Raw genomic sequence first — 16,614 nt, 5'->3', positions numbered from 1 at the left:
AGCTACCACTTCTCTTTTCCTTTCCAGCAGCTGATTAGTGGAGCGTGCCACTTCCTGTGAGGTGGCTGCTTTCATGGCTACCTCCATCACTGCAGACATTACTTCAGAGTTGTTGTTTTTTTTAGCATTTCTGCAAATATTGCTTTTAATGTGGCATTCTCTTCCAAAGTACTATTACCACCTTCTCCCTGTGTGTGTGTGTGTGTGTGTGTGTGTGTGTGTGTGTGTGTGTGTGTGTGTGTGTGTGTGTGTGTGTGTGTGTGTGTGTGTGTACTCACCTAGTTGTGATTGTGGGGGTTGAGCTCTGGCTCTTTGGTCCCGCCTCTCAACCGTCAATCAACAGGTGTACAGATTCTTGAGCCTATTGGGCTCTATCATATCTACACTTGAAAATGTGTATAAAGTCAGCCTCCACCACATCACCTCCTAATGCATTCCATTTGTCAACCACTCTGACACTTAAAAAGTTCTTTCTAATATCTCTGTGGCTCATTTGGGCACTCATTTTCCACCTGTGTCCCGTAGTGCGTGTGCCCCTTGTGTTAAATAGCCTGTTTTTATCTACCCTATCAATTCCCATGAGAATCTTGAATGTGGTGATCATGTCCCCCCCTAACTCTTCTGTCTTCCAGCGAAGTGAGGTTTAATTCCCGTAGTCTCTCCTCGTAGCTCATACCTCTCAGCTCGGGTACTACTCTGGTGTCAAACCTTTGAACCTTTTCCAGTTTAGTCTTATCCTTGACTAGATATGGACTCCATGCTGGGGCTGCATACTCCAGGATTGACCTGACATATGTGGTATACAAAGTTCTGAATGATTCTTTACACAAGTTTCTGAATGCCGTTCGTATGTTGGCCAGCCTGGCATATGCCACTGATGTTATACTCTTGATATGGGCTGCAGGAGACAGGTCTGGCGTGATATCAACTCCCAAGTCTTTTTCTTTCTCTGAATACTGAAGGATTTCCTCTCCCAGATGATACCTTGTATTTGGCCTCCTGCTCCCTACACCTATCTTCATTACATTACATTTGGTCAGGTTAAACTCTAACAACCATTTGTTCGACCATTCCTTCAGTTTGTCTAGGTCTTCTTGAAGCCTCAAACAGTCCTCTTCTGTCTTAATCCTTCTCATAATTTTGGCATCGTCCGCAAACATTGAGAGAAATAAATCTATACCTTCCGGGAGATCATTTACATATATCAGAAACAAGATAGGACCGAGTACAGAGCCCTGTGGGACTCGACTGGTGACTTCACGCCAATCGGAGGTCTCATCCCTCACTGTAACTCTCTGCTTCCTATTGCTCAGGTACTCCCTTATCCGCTGGAGCACCTTACCAGCTACACCTGCCTGTCTCTCCAGCTTATGTACCAGCCTCTTATGCGGTACTGTGTCAAAGGCTTTCCGACAATCCAAGAAAATGCAGTCCGCCCAGTCCTCTCTTTCTTGCTTAATCTGTGTCACCTGGTCGTAGAATTCTATTAAGCCAGTCAGGTAAGATTTACCCTCCCTGAACCCATGTTGGCGATTTGTCACGAAGTCTCTTCTCTCCAGATGTGCTATGTGTGTGTGTGTGTTAATCACGAAAATTAACACGTGAGGAAAAATGTGACAGAGTCCAACCACAGAGGAAGAACTGAACAGGAATTTCCTTAAGTACTTTCGTATTTAATAATACATCTCTAGAAGGAATGATTTACAAGTCATTGTTGTTGTTTTAGATTTATCTACTCAGAATGAAATGTCCATGTAGCATGGCCTATGGTGAGCCCGTAAATGAGTTCGGTTATTCGCGATAACCTTGTTACTGTGATATTATCAGTCAGTAACTTTGGACACATATAGGCAGGAGAGAGAGGTAGGGTGAAGTGAGATAAAATGACAAATATATGAATGGGATTAGGCAGATATAAATAATAGCTGCATCATATGAGCCAAAAGGCCCATACATGGATAATAATAGCACAAAATAGTGGATATTAACAATGAATTAGTGAGACAAATATGTATCAATGATCCTACTCAAATCGCCTTTTAACTGATCAATCAAAAATGGATCTAAATTATACAATCCCCTGCTAATGTTCAAATTACATGATTTTGTAATCTGTATTAAAGCAGATTCAATTATGTTCCTATTGAAAGTGCTTGTACAATTCATTATTGAAGACGCCGTCTCCCAATCAATTTGGTGAGAAATTTCTGACAAATGAACAAACAAAGCAATAGACAACTGGCCGTGTCTTACAGAGTATTTATGTTGTGAAATTCTACATTTCAAATAATTAGATGTTTGCCCAACATAGAACCTATTACAGTCTCTACAAGATATTTTATAAATGACACAATTATCACTTCGAGGGCTGTTTTTAACTAATAGTTTACAACAGTATTTTCGTAGTTAAAAATACATGTATATCCAAACGTTTCAAGGCCATGGCCATTTTTTTTAAAACCAAGAAAAATATGGTGAACATAACAAATTCTTTGGGCTTATTTTCTCATTGCTTACTTTTTATTACCTCCCAGCAGCACTTGTAACCAAATCTGAATCTGTGTATGGCTACTACAATGTCTCTAGATATCTTTTTGTGAGGCTTGGAAGAGGAGTACCTAGTGCCTTGTTTGCTCCACATTGCAGTGGATCTTTCTTCCGTTACTGTTGCTCTGTGGCGACTTTTGATAGCTAAATCAAAATAATTTGATTGAATTATTTGGTGTGATATTGTGTTGAAATTGAGCTGTGTTATTTACCATACCATTAATTTCGTAAGTATAAGTATAGATGCCACACCTGTGACAGGTAAAAACATTCTTTTTTCTAATTAACAGTGCCATCTGTTGCACGTAAAACTTATACAAGCTATACTAAATATACTACGACTCCATGTCAATGTTTCCGATTGCACTGACAAATTGAATTTTCATAGATTTCAATATATTTTCATTTTGATTTTGTTCTTTTGTGTGACATTGTATTAGAATTAAGCTGTGTTGTTTACCATACCGTTCATTTAGCGAGTATAAGTATAGATACCACACCTGTTATGGGTATAAACATGCTTTTTTTTTTAAAACAGCGCCATCTTTTGCATGTAAGAGCAACACACGCTATATTAAATATGTTATGGTTCGATTTCAATGTTTTCGATTTCATTGATAAATTGAATTTTCATAGATTTCAATTTATTTTTATTTTGATTTATAATTTGGTGACATTGCATTGGAATTGAGATGTGTTGTTTACCATACCGTTCATTTCGTGTGTATAGCTAATTTTTTTATTTCGTTTTTTAACTGTTTTTCTTATATTTCAGTGATGGGAACATCAGATGATTTGATGTTCCCAATTTTCTGATGGGAACATCAGATCATTTAGGAATGCATCGAACGAGGGAGTGGGGAATATTGTGAACAACGATTATAGCAATACAGAACTGGACGAAATCGAAAGCAAGAAGCTAGGCCGGCATCTGACTTAAGATAATTAGGCTGCAAGGGTGGAAAATCGGCCCCAAGGGAAGAGATTATAGTGTATTATACAAATACATTTACTCAGGTATACAAGAAGAATGAGAAGGTGATGCGAGATATAACTGACAGGAATTGTAAGTCCTTCAGTGAAAGCGTAAGAATTCGTCCTATCATCTATTATAACAACCCTCGTACATCTTCCCCTCATTATGACTCATAACATCTCTGCCTCTTCTGACAAACTGAAGTGTACTTATGTAGTGTATCAATACAAATGCAGCTCTGGGGACTGTGCACTCCGAAATATATGCTACATTGGACATACCATGAATACACTGAGGAGACGTCTTACACTTCATTTGCTAGAGGGAGGTATTAAGCAGCATCATTCTCAACACCACAACACCATTCTAAATCACCAAGACATATTGAAAGATATGATAATAATCTCCAACACCGATGATCGTAGGAGGCTTTGTATACCTGAAGCTGGGTTCATTCTGGGAAGTTGACACCAGTAATGAACACCGAGATGAATTCGACTTCGAACAAAAAGCCGTTCGATGGTCCTCCGTTGATCCAGAGGGAAGATTCAAGACCTGGCGGACAGCTTGAAGCCGGAGTCAGGCAACTATCACCTCACCCTATCCATTCGGGATTCAATGGGGGAGGTGAATCGTAGAATGAGGTGTACCCCACACTTATAAGTGTCTAGATTTCTCCTTGTAAGCATCAAAAAGAAAATACTTCCAACTATCAAAAGTCGTCACGGAGCCAGAGTAGCAGAAGGAAGATCCACTGCAATGTCGTACAAACAAGCCACTATGTACTCCTCTTCCAAGCTTCGCAAAAAGATATCTAGAGACATTGCAGTAGCCATACACAGACTCAGATTTAGTTACAAGTGCTGCTGGGAGGTAATAAACCCAATAGTTGCAGAATGTCATATCTGTGAAACAGATGCAGAGGCACAACTATTACATTATTTACAGGAATGTGAAGCAACGGAAGCCCTGCGCATCAAACTCAACAATAATCCAACGACAGCAGCTGCATTAGGTGAAAAATCCACAGCGACTACAACGATTAGAAAAGCAGTTGAAGAATGGGACACACTAGTGAACACACTAATGTGCGTTTATATCTGCCACCAAGATGATGTTATTAAAACAAGACTAAAACCAGTGAGCTAAAACAGACGCAGAAAAGAAAAGGGAGAAAAGGAGGAAACCCTCACCTCCATTAAAAACTTTGACCCACATATCACACCACAGTAATCCATCCCAGTAACAAGAATATCACGAATAACATAACTCAATTGCGGGCTCAGTATAGCCTGTACTACATGGGCATTTCGTTTAGAGTAGCTAAATCTAAGACAACTACAACCTTGTAAGCTCAGTATACCTGTGTCAGTTCAGCAGAGGGTATTCCTGAAGATGTCACATATCTGACGAAACGTCGAACAATAAAAAATGATTAAGTGATCTAGTGTTTCTTTACCGTCCAGATGGTAGAAGACATTTGTGTAGAACGGAAAATATGCAAAAGAAAATTAATAATAGTCACAGTGCTGTTGTGTTTAATGACATTTTTATTAGAGAAAACCTGATTCCAAGATATATCCATATATATATGTAGTACATAAGTATGAATGTGTTGCTTACTGACCAGGTTAGCAGCCCAGGCATGATACTTTTGCTCCCAAGGATGGCAGCAGTGGCGGCCACACACACACTCACCAACGCTACCAATACCTGCATCCTGTATTATGAACATCAATAATTAATTCAATGGAATTCAAATGGTCTGCTTTATTCTCTGAAAAGAAAGGACCACTTATATTATCTTTTGTATGGAATACATGGACATAACAGATTACAAAAAAAAACTTCACTGATCTTTGACGAGACGTGACCTCCAGTCATGTCGTGTGCATGGAACATATCATGTGGATATTCGTGGATATCCTTATGGTTTCCATTATCTTGGGAAGCCTGTTAGCACCTACCGAGCATACGACTGACCTTCAGTAGAATGCAACGCGCAATAGTTGCAATAATTATGTTACTTTCTGATTACATTTTTTGTGTGTGGATAGGCAGGCAGGAAGGTCACGCAGTAGACAAAATATTGAAGTTCTTGCGAGGCAGGATCAGGTATAACATTTCGGGTTTACGGCTCATGCTCGGTGATGATATGGAAAATTTGTTTACTGAGAATTATATAAAATATATATAAATGTAATAATTTTCCCTGTATTTTAATGTAAATTTATTCTCCAATTTTTGTAAATCATTTCAAGGAAAATAGGTATAACATTCAGGGGTTTTTAAAGATCATGTTCTGTACTAATGAAACACTTGTTCACTAAGAATTGTAATGTATAATTGCCTTATAAAACTTATGTATATATGATTTATATTGTATTTTCTTAAATAAAGATAAAAAAAATGACTTATGGTACACATTCAGTATTCCTTAAAAAAAAAAACTCCTGGGTACCTATTTTACTGCTACTTGAATACAGTCATCAGGTCAGAGGAAACGTTGTCCAAACGCTTTTGTCCTGCCATGGGTATCACATCCGGAACCTTGTGGCTATGACCAGACTGCACTGACCGCTGCACCACGACCTGAGTCTTGAGAAGCATACCCATAATGATGACCATAAGAATCATTTCAGTGCACAGAGAGACAGGTGTGATGGCTGTTATCTACAGTTTCCTCAGGGAATAACTAAAGATCATAAGAACACAAGTCGCTTTGAAGCACACTTACTATATTCTTCAGACTTGTGTTCACACTAAGTTCAATATGCAGAGAACTAGCCACGATAATGTGCAAGAAAAATTATATACTAATCAGGCACGAAATATATGGAAAGCGTCGACGTCTCAGCCCTCCCCTGGACCATTATCACTTCCCAACTGAGAAACGAAGAGGTCAAATTTGTTCAGAATCATGAAAGCTCTTAATAATTTTCGCTAAAAAAGATGGTCATAACAGCATAACAGTCAAGACCCTTTACGTTAGAGAAACTTCGAGAAAATAATAATTTCAATATAATATTTACGAAGCACATGAGAGATCATTTTCATTCTTAGTTTTATATTACATTGTATATATTCTGTGCTCTCCTCAGGTCAAATAAATGAGTCTTCAAGACAGATAAATGAGTCTTCAAGACTGATAAATGAGTCTTCAAGACTCTTAATTGTCTTCAAGACAGTTTGCGGGAAATTCCCACACTGTCTAATCATGTTAATGCAATAGGTAAATAAAGACATTGCTGTTTTGTGTTAACTAAATATTAAACAAGTTTATCTTAGTTAATCATAAAGAGATAGCAAAAATGTCGCCTCTGTTTCAGAAAATGGGATTAATATTCCCTGCGTCACCTGCACCTCATTGTCAAAATGAATTTAGCTAATTTTATATTAAAATCATCAGTCTCAAGACTGTAAGCCTAATAAAAACAGTTTACTAAATTACTTGAATTATCAATTGTAAAATGAAATTAAGCAATCTTCTCCTTCTGATGCTTAATAAAATGCTTAAGGACAGGATGCCCTCAAGCGAGGGAGGAGGTGCCATTTAAAGTAAAAGCCTTGTTGTGTTGTTGGTTACCTGTGACTCTATTACTCCTAGGGAAGTGCATATGTTCGATTATTCGATTACTTATTAGTTGCAAGTCCAGCTCCTGGCCTGCACATGTGGCTTAGCCTCTAGGCCTGGCGGAACTGCTTCTATCAACAGGAGAAGGGGTGAAGGCGGGTCTCTGGCGCCTTAAAACCAGCTGCTTTGGGCAGATGTGACTCGTTAGCCTGGAAAGGCAGCTCATCTAGGGAAAGGAAAACCCCGAATTCAAACCTCTGCTGTCTTGTGGTTAAACCCATTCAAGGTGAAAGACTTCGGGAGTCAACCCTGAGGAAAAATCCGGAGTCGGAGTCCCTAAGGCAGTGTGCAGCTGTTTACAGCTACATTCTGGCAACTCCTGCGACGACACTGGTGCCAAGCGTAACGGCGCCTGCCCTTCCCTTGGATCACATCGGTGGCGTTGAGAGGGTGGATCTGCTGCATGGGCAACAGTTAGTCCTCCATAATTACTGCCCAGGCCTGTGTCCTGGAGAGGTCACTCCAGCATCACCTTGGCGATGGCTCAACACGGGAAGCGACAATTATTGGTGATACGTCTACCACTTAATTGGCATAGAGTGAGGTGCCAAGGGTTGCTTCCGTCGGTGGGAGATATCACCCGATTTCAAAGGACAGCTACCGCTCACCTCAAGCTGGGCCGTCCCCCAGCCAATAAGGTGGTGTCCTGCCACGGTCCACCTGCTCCACTGCGTGCATGGGGCTTAGGCCACAAACCAATAAGCGGATCGTCAACCCATGCACCAGGCAAAAGAAAACACAGAGCCACCCAGCTCTCAAACTGGGCACATGGAATGTAAGGACCATGACACCGGGTCTCTCGGAAGATCTACTGGAAGTGAACGACGCCTGCATGACAGCTGTGATCAACAATGAATTTCGCAGGCTCCAGATGGGTATAGTCGCCCTGCAGGAGACACGTCTGCCCGCGACCCGCAGCATACGAGAGAAGGACTTTACCTTCTTCTGGCAGGGCAAACCACCAGAAGAGGTAAGGGAGCATGGCGTTGACTTTGCCATCAGGAACAGGTTGTTAGGGTCCATAGTACCGCCCACGGAGGGGTCTGCAAGGATCATCAACTTCAGCTTCATACAGCAGCAGGAATGGTCAGCCTCATCAATGCCTATGCGCCAACACTGACCTCCTCTACCTAAGCGAAGGACGAGTTCTATGATGACCTCGGCCTAACTCTCAGAGACATACCTCAACAAGAGCCAGTCTTCTTCCTGGGAGATTTTAATGCAAGAGTTGGTTCTGATCACAGCTCTTGGCCTTCCTTTCTGGGCCAGTTTGGATTTTGGAAGATGAATGATAATGGGCAGCGCCTCCTGGAGTTCTGCTGCCGTCATGATCTCTGCATCACCAATTCCTTCTTCGACACCAAGCCCCAGCATAAGGTTTCCTGGAGACATCCCAGGTCTAAGCATTGGCACCAACTCGAACTGGTGCTTACGGGGCGTAGCAATATGAGAAACGTCAAACTGACCCATAGCTTCCAAGCTTCCAGAGCGCAGATTGCGACACTGACCACTCTCTCGTCATTTGCAGAGTAAAGTTCCAGCCCCGAAAATCCACAGAGCAAAGAAGGAGGGAAGACCACACATTAACGTAAACAAGACCCGTGACCTTCACAAGTTGGAGGTCAACAACCGTGATCAACAAATGAATCGCTGGGTGGAACATTACTCCAAACTCTACTTCAGAGAGAACTTGGTCAGCGTAGTGGCTTTGGATGCAATCGAATGCCTGCCCATCATAGAAGAACTTGATCTTGAACCAACTGTGGAAGAAGTTGCAGTGGATTCACTTTCCTCAGGGAAGGCCCCAGGAGACGACGGGATTCCGCCTGAAGTTCTCAAGTGCGCTCGTGGAACACTTAAAACTGAGCTTCATGAACTTCTGTGCCAGTGTTGTAGGGAGGGCCTGGTGCCACAAGACATGAGAGATGCAAACATTATCACTCTTTACAAAAATAAAAGTGACAGAAGCGATATCAACAACTATCGCGGCATCTTCGTCCTCAGCGTCATTGGCAAACTCTTCGCCAGGGTCGTCTTGGTCAGGCTTCAGATTCTTGCCGAAAGAGTGCCGTTACAGTGTGGTTTCAGAGCAGAGAGGTCGGTCACAGAACCAAGTCACAGTGTGGTTTCCGAGCAGAGAGGTCGACCACTGACATGGTGTTCTCCCTGAGACCGCTTCAAGAAAAGTGCAGGGAGCAGAGAAAAGCCTTGTACCTCGCCTTCATTGACCTCACAAAGGTCTTCGACCTAGTGAGTAGGGACGGACTCTTCAAGATCTTGGCCAAAATTGGCTGCCCTCCCACCCTACTCAGCATGATACAATCGTTCCACAAGGACATAAAGGGGACAGTCGTGTACGACGGCTCAACTTCTGAACCATTTAACATCAACAGTGGTGTTAAACAGGGGTGTGTTCTTGCTCCAACCCTGCTCGGCATCTTCTTCACGATCCTCGTCAAGCATACTTTTGGAACAACCACAGAAGGCATCTATCTCCGTACAAGTTCTGATGGAAAACTCTATAATCTATCCAGACTCCGAGCAAAGACAAAAGTACAGATGCTACTCCTCAGGGAGTTCCTTTTCACTGACGACGCAGCGATCACCACCACACAGCAGAAGGCCTGCAGCAGGTACTCAACCGCTTTGCCGCAGCCTGTTCTGCATTCGGCCTGTCAATCAGCCTGAAGAAGACACAGGTGAAGGGACAAGATGTCAATGAGCTACCCTGTATAAATATAGCAGACTATGTGCTGGAGGCAGCTCACGAGTTTGTGTACCTGGGCTCCACAATCTCAGATACCCTTTTCCTGGACACTGAGCTCAACAGGCGTATCGGGAAGGCCGCAACAATACTGGCCAGGCTCACAAAGCGCGTTTGGGAAAATGCCAAACTGACAGTGTACACCAAGGAACAAGTCTACATGGCATGTGCGGTGAATACACTTTTCTACGGCTCGGAATCCTGGACCCTGCGCTCTCACCAGAACAGACGGCTCAATACCTTTCACATGCGGAACCTGAGACGCATCCTTGACATCATGTGGAAAGACCACGTCACCAACAACACAGTACTCGAGAGAACAGGAGTCCCTTCAATGTTCACTCTCCTGAAGCAGTGACTCATGCGATGGCTGGGACATGTCACACGCATGGTCGATGGCCGCATACCGAAGGACCTCTTGTATGGAGAACTGGCATCAGGAAGGAGACCCACCAGAAGATCTCAGCTGCGTTTCAAAGATGCCTGCAAACGCGACCTCAAGCAGATGAACATAGACATCAACACATGGGAGGCAGCAGCTGCGGACAGGGCTTCGGTGTTTATCTGCGCTCGCTGCAGTCAGGACTGTCATTCTTGGGTTAGCCTTCACAACCACAGCAGGCGCTGCATCCAACTAGACACCCAGGCCACAACTCCTTAACCCCACAGGATTGACGGATGCCTACTACTACTATTAGTTGCAGTCCCCGTGGTGTAGTGGTTAAGACACTCTCTCCTGGCATTTTGCGAGTGCTTTGTCCTGGGTTTGTATCTTGGCCGGGGAGGATTTACATGGGGCGCAAATCCTTAACTGTAGCCTATGTTTAACACAACAGTAATATGGGTACCTGGTTGTTAAACAATTTGGCGGGGTCGTATTCCAGGGGAACATAGGATTAAAGCCTTGCCTGAAACAATACACGTACCAGTCGCTGTACAAGAATATAAGAACTCGTGTATAAAATTCATGTATTGTTGATTTACTGGCTATTATTTCTTGAATGTGCATAGTTGTTATGCAGCGGGTGAACAGGACCCTAGTGGATAAGGTTTAATCCCTAGTAATAATAAAATGTTCATGTGTAACACCGGTGCTTTAAATGTAGTTGTCAATTTTTATGATGTAATGTTTTGGCAAGTAAATTCTGACCACATGAAACAATAATTAATCTGGTACATCCCATGACCACGATGGTACCATTATCACCAGTCTAAAGTGGAGCACACGTCTCTGAGAGGATCTGATGTTGGATGACCAGACTACACACTATCAAAAGAGCTGAGCCTGTTTTCATTATTTTAATTATCCAACGCAAAGTAGAAGTAGCATAACCGGTATAGTTTAGGTTAACAGTTTAATTATGGTGTAACCAAATTTCATAATATGTCATCCATTTAATTATGGAATGATCTTATATAATAATATAAACCTTTAAAATATGTGAATGTAAGTTTACTAGTGAAACTAACTAATAAACCATACAGTCCACTTTGAAGGTAGTAATTACCAAAAGAAGGCACCAAGCTGGGAAGGCTATGTAGCACGTCCACTTTGAAGAAATAATTAAATAATATTTAAAATAAATACAGTCCCTTTGAATAATAAATAAATACAGTCCCTTTGAATAATAAATAAAATAAATACAGTTCCTCTGTATAATAAATAATATAAATACAGTCCCTCTGAATAATAAATAAAATAAATAAATTAATCACTGGTAGATTTCCTCACATATTTTATAATCCTTCGAACCAGATCCTTGTGATCTATAAAATAATCAGTGCAATAAACCCAACAAATAATATAGCCAGTCAAAGTAGATGACTAAATTAACCAGTAGCCTAATCTCATCAATTCTCAACCTCAGTGCATGCAGTAGTGTCACTGAAAATTAAATAAATACAGCACTATTATTTGCTCCAAACCTTAATTCAGGTAAATAAAGAGCTAAAGACATTTTACCAATAAATACAGTTCACACTATACAGACATACCACCAAAATTACTGTTCTGCACGGAGCTTTGTTCACTAAATATATGGCAATTTAATTTCTCGAAGTGGTAGCATATAAATTAATTCTAACCAAATTATGGCTGCACTTTTGGGGAGTTTTATCCACTAAATTAATGGTGTTTAATTTTGCGGAACACTTGCCAATCTATATAAATAAAAATGGAAATGTTTGTTTGTGCATAACCGCTAATCTCTGAAAGTTCTTCACCGATTGCTTTGAAATTTTCACACAACGTTCCATTCGCATCCGAGCAGTTTTTTTTATACATACTATATAGATGTCACATCTATGACGATAAAAAAACTTTTTCAGGAAAACTGTGTTTTTCATGTGAAGGAAATCTTCAAACCCTCTTTACTGGTTGCTTTGAAATTTTGACACAACGTTGCATTCGAATAGGCGCGTCATTTTATATATTGTTGTGTTGATTTAGGGGCGACGACGATCGTGGGATCGGATTTTATATATTTACTATATAGATGCCACCCCTGAGACAGGTAAAAACATGTGTTTTTGAAAAACAGCGCCATCTGTTGCACATAATAGCAACATGTACGCTATACTAAATATGACATGATTTCCATTTCAATGTTTCCGATTACATTGATAAATTTGTATATATATATATTTCGATTTATTTTATTTTTTATTGAATTATTTTGTGTGACATTGTGTTGGAATTGAACTTTGTTGTTTACCATACTATTCATTTCGTAAATATAAGTATAGATGCCACACCTGTGACAGGTAAAACTAGGCTTTTCTTGAAAAACAATGCCATCTGTTGCATGTAAGAGCAACATACATGCTCTACTAAATATGTTACAATTCCATTTCAGTGTTTCTGATTGCATTGATATATTGAATTTTCATAGATTTTGATTTATTTTCATTTTTATTTAATTATTTTGTATGAATTACAATGGAATTGAGCTGTGCTGTTTACCATACCCTTCATTTCGTGAGAATACTTTATTTTTTTATTTTTTCATATTTTAATTTTATTTTTTAACTGTTTTCTTATATTTCAGTGATGGGAACATCAGATCACTTGATGTTCCCAATTTTCTGATGGGAACATCAGACCATTTGGGAAGGCATCGGACGAGGGAGTGGGGAATGGTATGGATGACGAGGTGACGGAAGTGAGAGATGGTGGGGGAGAACGAGGGGACAAGGGAGGGGGTAATGGTGGGGATTGACAAAGGAACAGGGGAGTTTGTGATGGCGGGGATGAGGGGATGGGGGAATGGAGAATGGTGGGGAGGACAAAGGGATAGGGGAGTGGGGCATGGTGGGAAGGAAGAGAGGACGGTGGAGTGGGGAATGGTTGGGAGGCCAAGGAGACGGATGAGGGCGGAATGGTGGGGAGGACTGGGGGACAGGGAAGGTGGCTGTGGCTCAGCAACGCACATGCATTGCTGAGCCACAGCAATGTGGCCGGGAACTGCTAGTAAACTAATAAATTTAAACCAAATAGATAGGCCTGATGTTTAAGGTAGCTGTTGTGAGCCATAGTCAAGTCCCTAGACAATTTCCTACTATACCTGAAGTTGAGGTGAGAATATTCATGTCACCTAGAGCCACAACTCATAATTTCTATAATAATCCAAATCCTACACCAGCTTTCAACTGGTCTCATCTCCTAACGATTATCTACCTAGGAGGTAATGATATTCATCCATCGTGTACACCAACTGAGATCATAAATAATCTCAGGAATATAATCAACTCTTTCAAAGAAAATAATTCTACAGTAATGTTTACTCTAATAGAACCCCACACACCACCGGAAAATAGCCAACAAGGGGTGAGCACTGAGTTTTATACACATTCTGCCAATACTATCAATTATCGTCTTAGAATACAAGTATGTATGGGTGAAACTTATATCCACTTTACTGGTAGACTATTCCACGAGAACTTATCACCAGATAGAGTACACCTCTCACGAGAATTTCAAGCATATGTGGGTAATAAAATAATCAATACTATCAAATATCACCATCGGTTGATGAAAAGAAGTGAACAACCTAGTCCAATTTAAGTTACTATGCCAACCCACATTAAGGTAGAAAATTATCATTGACTAGTGTTGTACTAAATATTGGACAACCTAGTACCAACTTATTATTGCGCAGACCCTTATATAGGGTGGGGACCAATAACAGCATGAGTTGTGTTGTGTATATAATTATTTTAGTTATATCATATTACCATATACCAAACTTATTTCCATTTTGAAATTATGGGACCAACTAAGCAGCCAGCATTACTGATCCAGAAGCAAACCTGAAACAGACCCTGACAGGACTTAAGGGTCATCTAACTCAACAGATAAATAAATTCGATGCTCTGTCTCAACAATTTCCAGTTGATTATGTACTGCTGGAAACCTACTTTGAAGGATGCCACATCAAGTAGATTTGAGCAAGTTTGAGCATCAGATAGAAAAGTATCTGATGGAATTTGTCAACACCAATTTAACAACTGATAACTAGATCATAATATGGCTGATCTAGCTCAATATCAGGATGAAACTCAAGCCAGGTTGGATCTTTTTGTCAAATTAATTGTTCAAATCAAAGCAACAAAATCAGCTTCCCCTAACACTACTCAACCAGAAGTTAAACTGCCTTCAATCAGTTTACCCACATTCTCTGGATCAGAAGATGAAAATTGGGACAACTTTTGGAATAAACTTGTTGACTGTGGAATCTAAACTCACAATTCCTAAAACCACCAAATTTACATACCTTCAGGCTCAACTTAATGGTGAAGCTTAAAAGGAGGTAGCAAATTTAGCTCTAAATAGTGATGGCTATGATCTCACAGTTAAGCTCCATGGGAATAATTATGTTAACTACTGTGATGCATTGCCTTAAAATATGACACACCCAAAGTGCGCCAAAAATATATTCTTTGCCAAAAAATTATTTTATCTTCTTATAGTGTTAGGTTGCAGTCTCTGATCATGGAGGTTATCTTGAGGTGACTTCGGGGCTTTTTAGTGTCCCCGCGGCCCAGTCCTCGACCAGGCCTCCACCCCCAGGAAGCAGCCCGTGACAGCTGACTAACACCCAGGTACCTATTTTACTGCTAGGTAACAGGGGCATGGGGTGAAAGAAACTCTGCCCATTGTTTCTCGCCGGTGCCTGGGACCACAGGATCAGGACCACAGGATCACAAGTCCAGGGGGCTGTCCGCTCGGCCGACCGACTCCCATTAAATAAAATTAAATAAATTTACTCCCGGTAAATACAGTGCTGAAGTCGGTAAAAAAGAAAAAATGAAACGCAAGTTATCCAGTATGCCGCAGGTTCACTCGATAAATAACTATGTATTAGTGAATATTGCATGATTTCATGATTTCAAAAGAAATCAATAAATCGTTGGTTTACGTTTTCAAATTGTTTGGAATTGTTATTGCAAGGCTTTAATCCTATGTTCCCCTGGAATATGACCCCGCCAAATTGTTTAACAACCAGGTACCCATATTACTGTTGTGTTAAACATAGGCTACAGTTAAGGATTTGCGCCCCATGTAAATCCTCCCCGGCCAAGATACAAACCCAGGACAAAGCACTCGCAAAATGCCAGGAGAGAGTGTCTTAACCACTACACCACGGGGACTGCAACTAATAGTAGTAGTAGGCATCCGTCAATCCTGTGGGGTTAAGGAGTTGTGGCCTGGGTGTCTAGTTGGATGCAGCGCCTGCTGTGGTTGTGAAGGCTAACCCAAGAATGACAGTCCTGACTGCAGCGAGCGCAGATAAACACCGAAGCCCTGTCCGCAGCTGCTGCCTCCCATGTGTTGATGTCTATGTTCATCTGCTTGAGGTCGCGTTTGCAGGCATCTTTGAAACGCAGCTGAGATCTTCTGGTGGGTCTCCTTCCTGATGCCAGTTCTCCATACAAGAGGTCCTTCGGTATGCGGCCATCGACCATGCGTGTGACATGTCCCAGCCATCGCATGAGTCACTGCTTCAGGAGAGTGAACATTGAAGGGACTCCTGTTCTCTCGAGTACTGTGTTGTTGGTGACGTGGTCTTTCCACATGATGTCAAGGATGCGTCTCAGGTTCCGCATGTGAAAGGTATTGAGCCGTCTGTTCTGGTGAGAGCGCAGGGTCCAGGATTCCGAGCCGTAGAAAAGTGTATTCACCGCACATGCCATGTAGACTTGTTCCTTGGTGTACACTGTCAGTTTGGCATTTTCCCAAACGCGCTTTGTGAGCCTGGCCAGTATTGTTGCGGCCTTCCCGATACGCCTGTTGAGCTCAGTGTCCAGGAAAAGGGTATCTGAGATTGTGGAGCCCAGGTACACAAACTCGTGAACTGCCTCCAGCACATAGTCTGCTATATTTATACAGGGTAGCTCATTGACATCTTGTCCCTTCACCTGTGTCTTCTTCAGGCTGATTGACAGGCCGAATGCAGAACAGGCTGTGGCAAAGCGGTTGAGTACCTGCTGCAGGCCTTCTGCTGTGTGGTGGTGATCGCTGCGTCGTCAGTGAAAAGGAACTCCCTGAGGAGTAGCATCTGTACTTTTGTCTTTGCTCGGAGTCTGGATAGATTATAGAGCTTTCCATCAGAACTTGTACGGAGATAGATGCCTTCTGTGGTTGTTCCAAAAGTATGCTTGACGAGGATCGTGAAGAAGATGCCGAGCAGGGTT

The sequence above is a fragment of the Procambarus clarkii genome, chromosome 36, assembly GCF_040958095.1.
Source record: "Procambarus clarkii isolate CNS0578487 chromosome 36, FALCON_Pclarkii_2.0, whole genome shotgun sequence".
In the NCBI taxonomy this organism is placed as follows: domain Eukaryota; kingdom Metazoa; phylum Arthropoda; class Malacostraca; order Decapoda; family Cambaridae; genus Procambarus; species Procambarus clarkii.
This window is presented reverse-complemented; position numbering follows the sequence as displayed.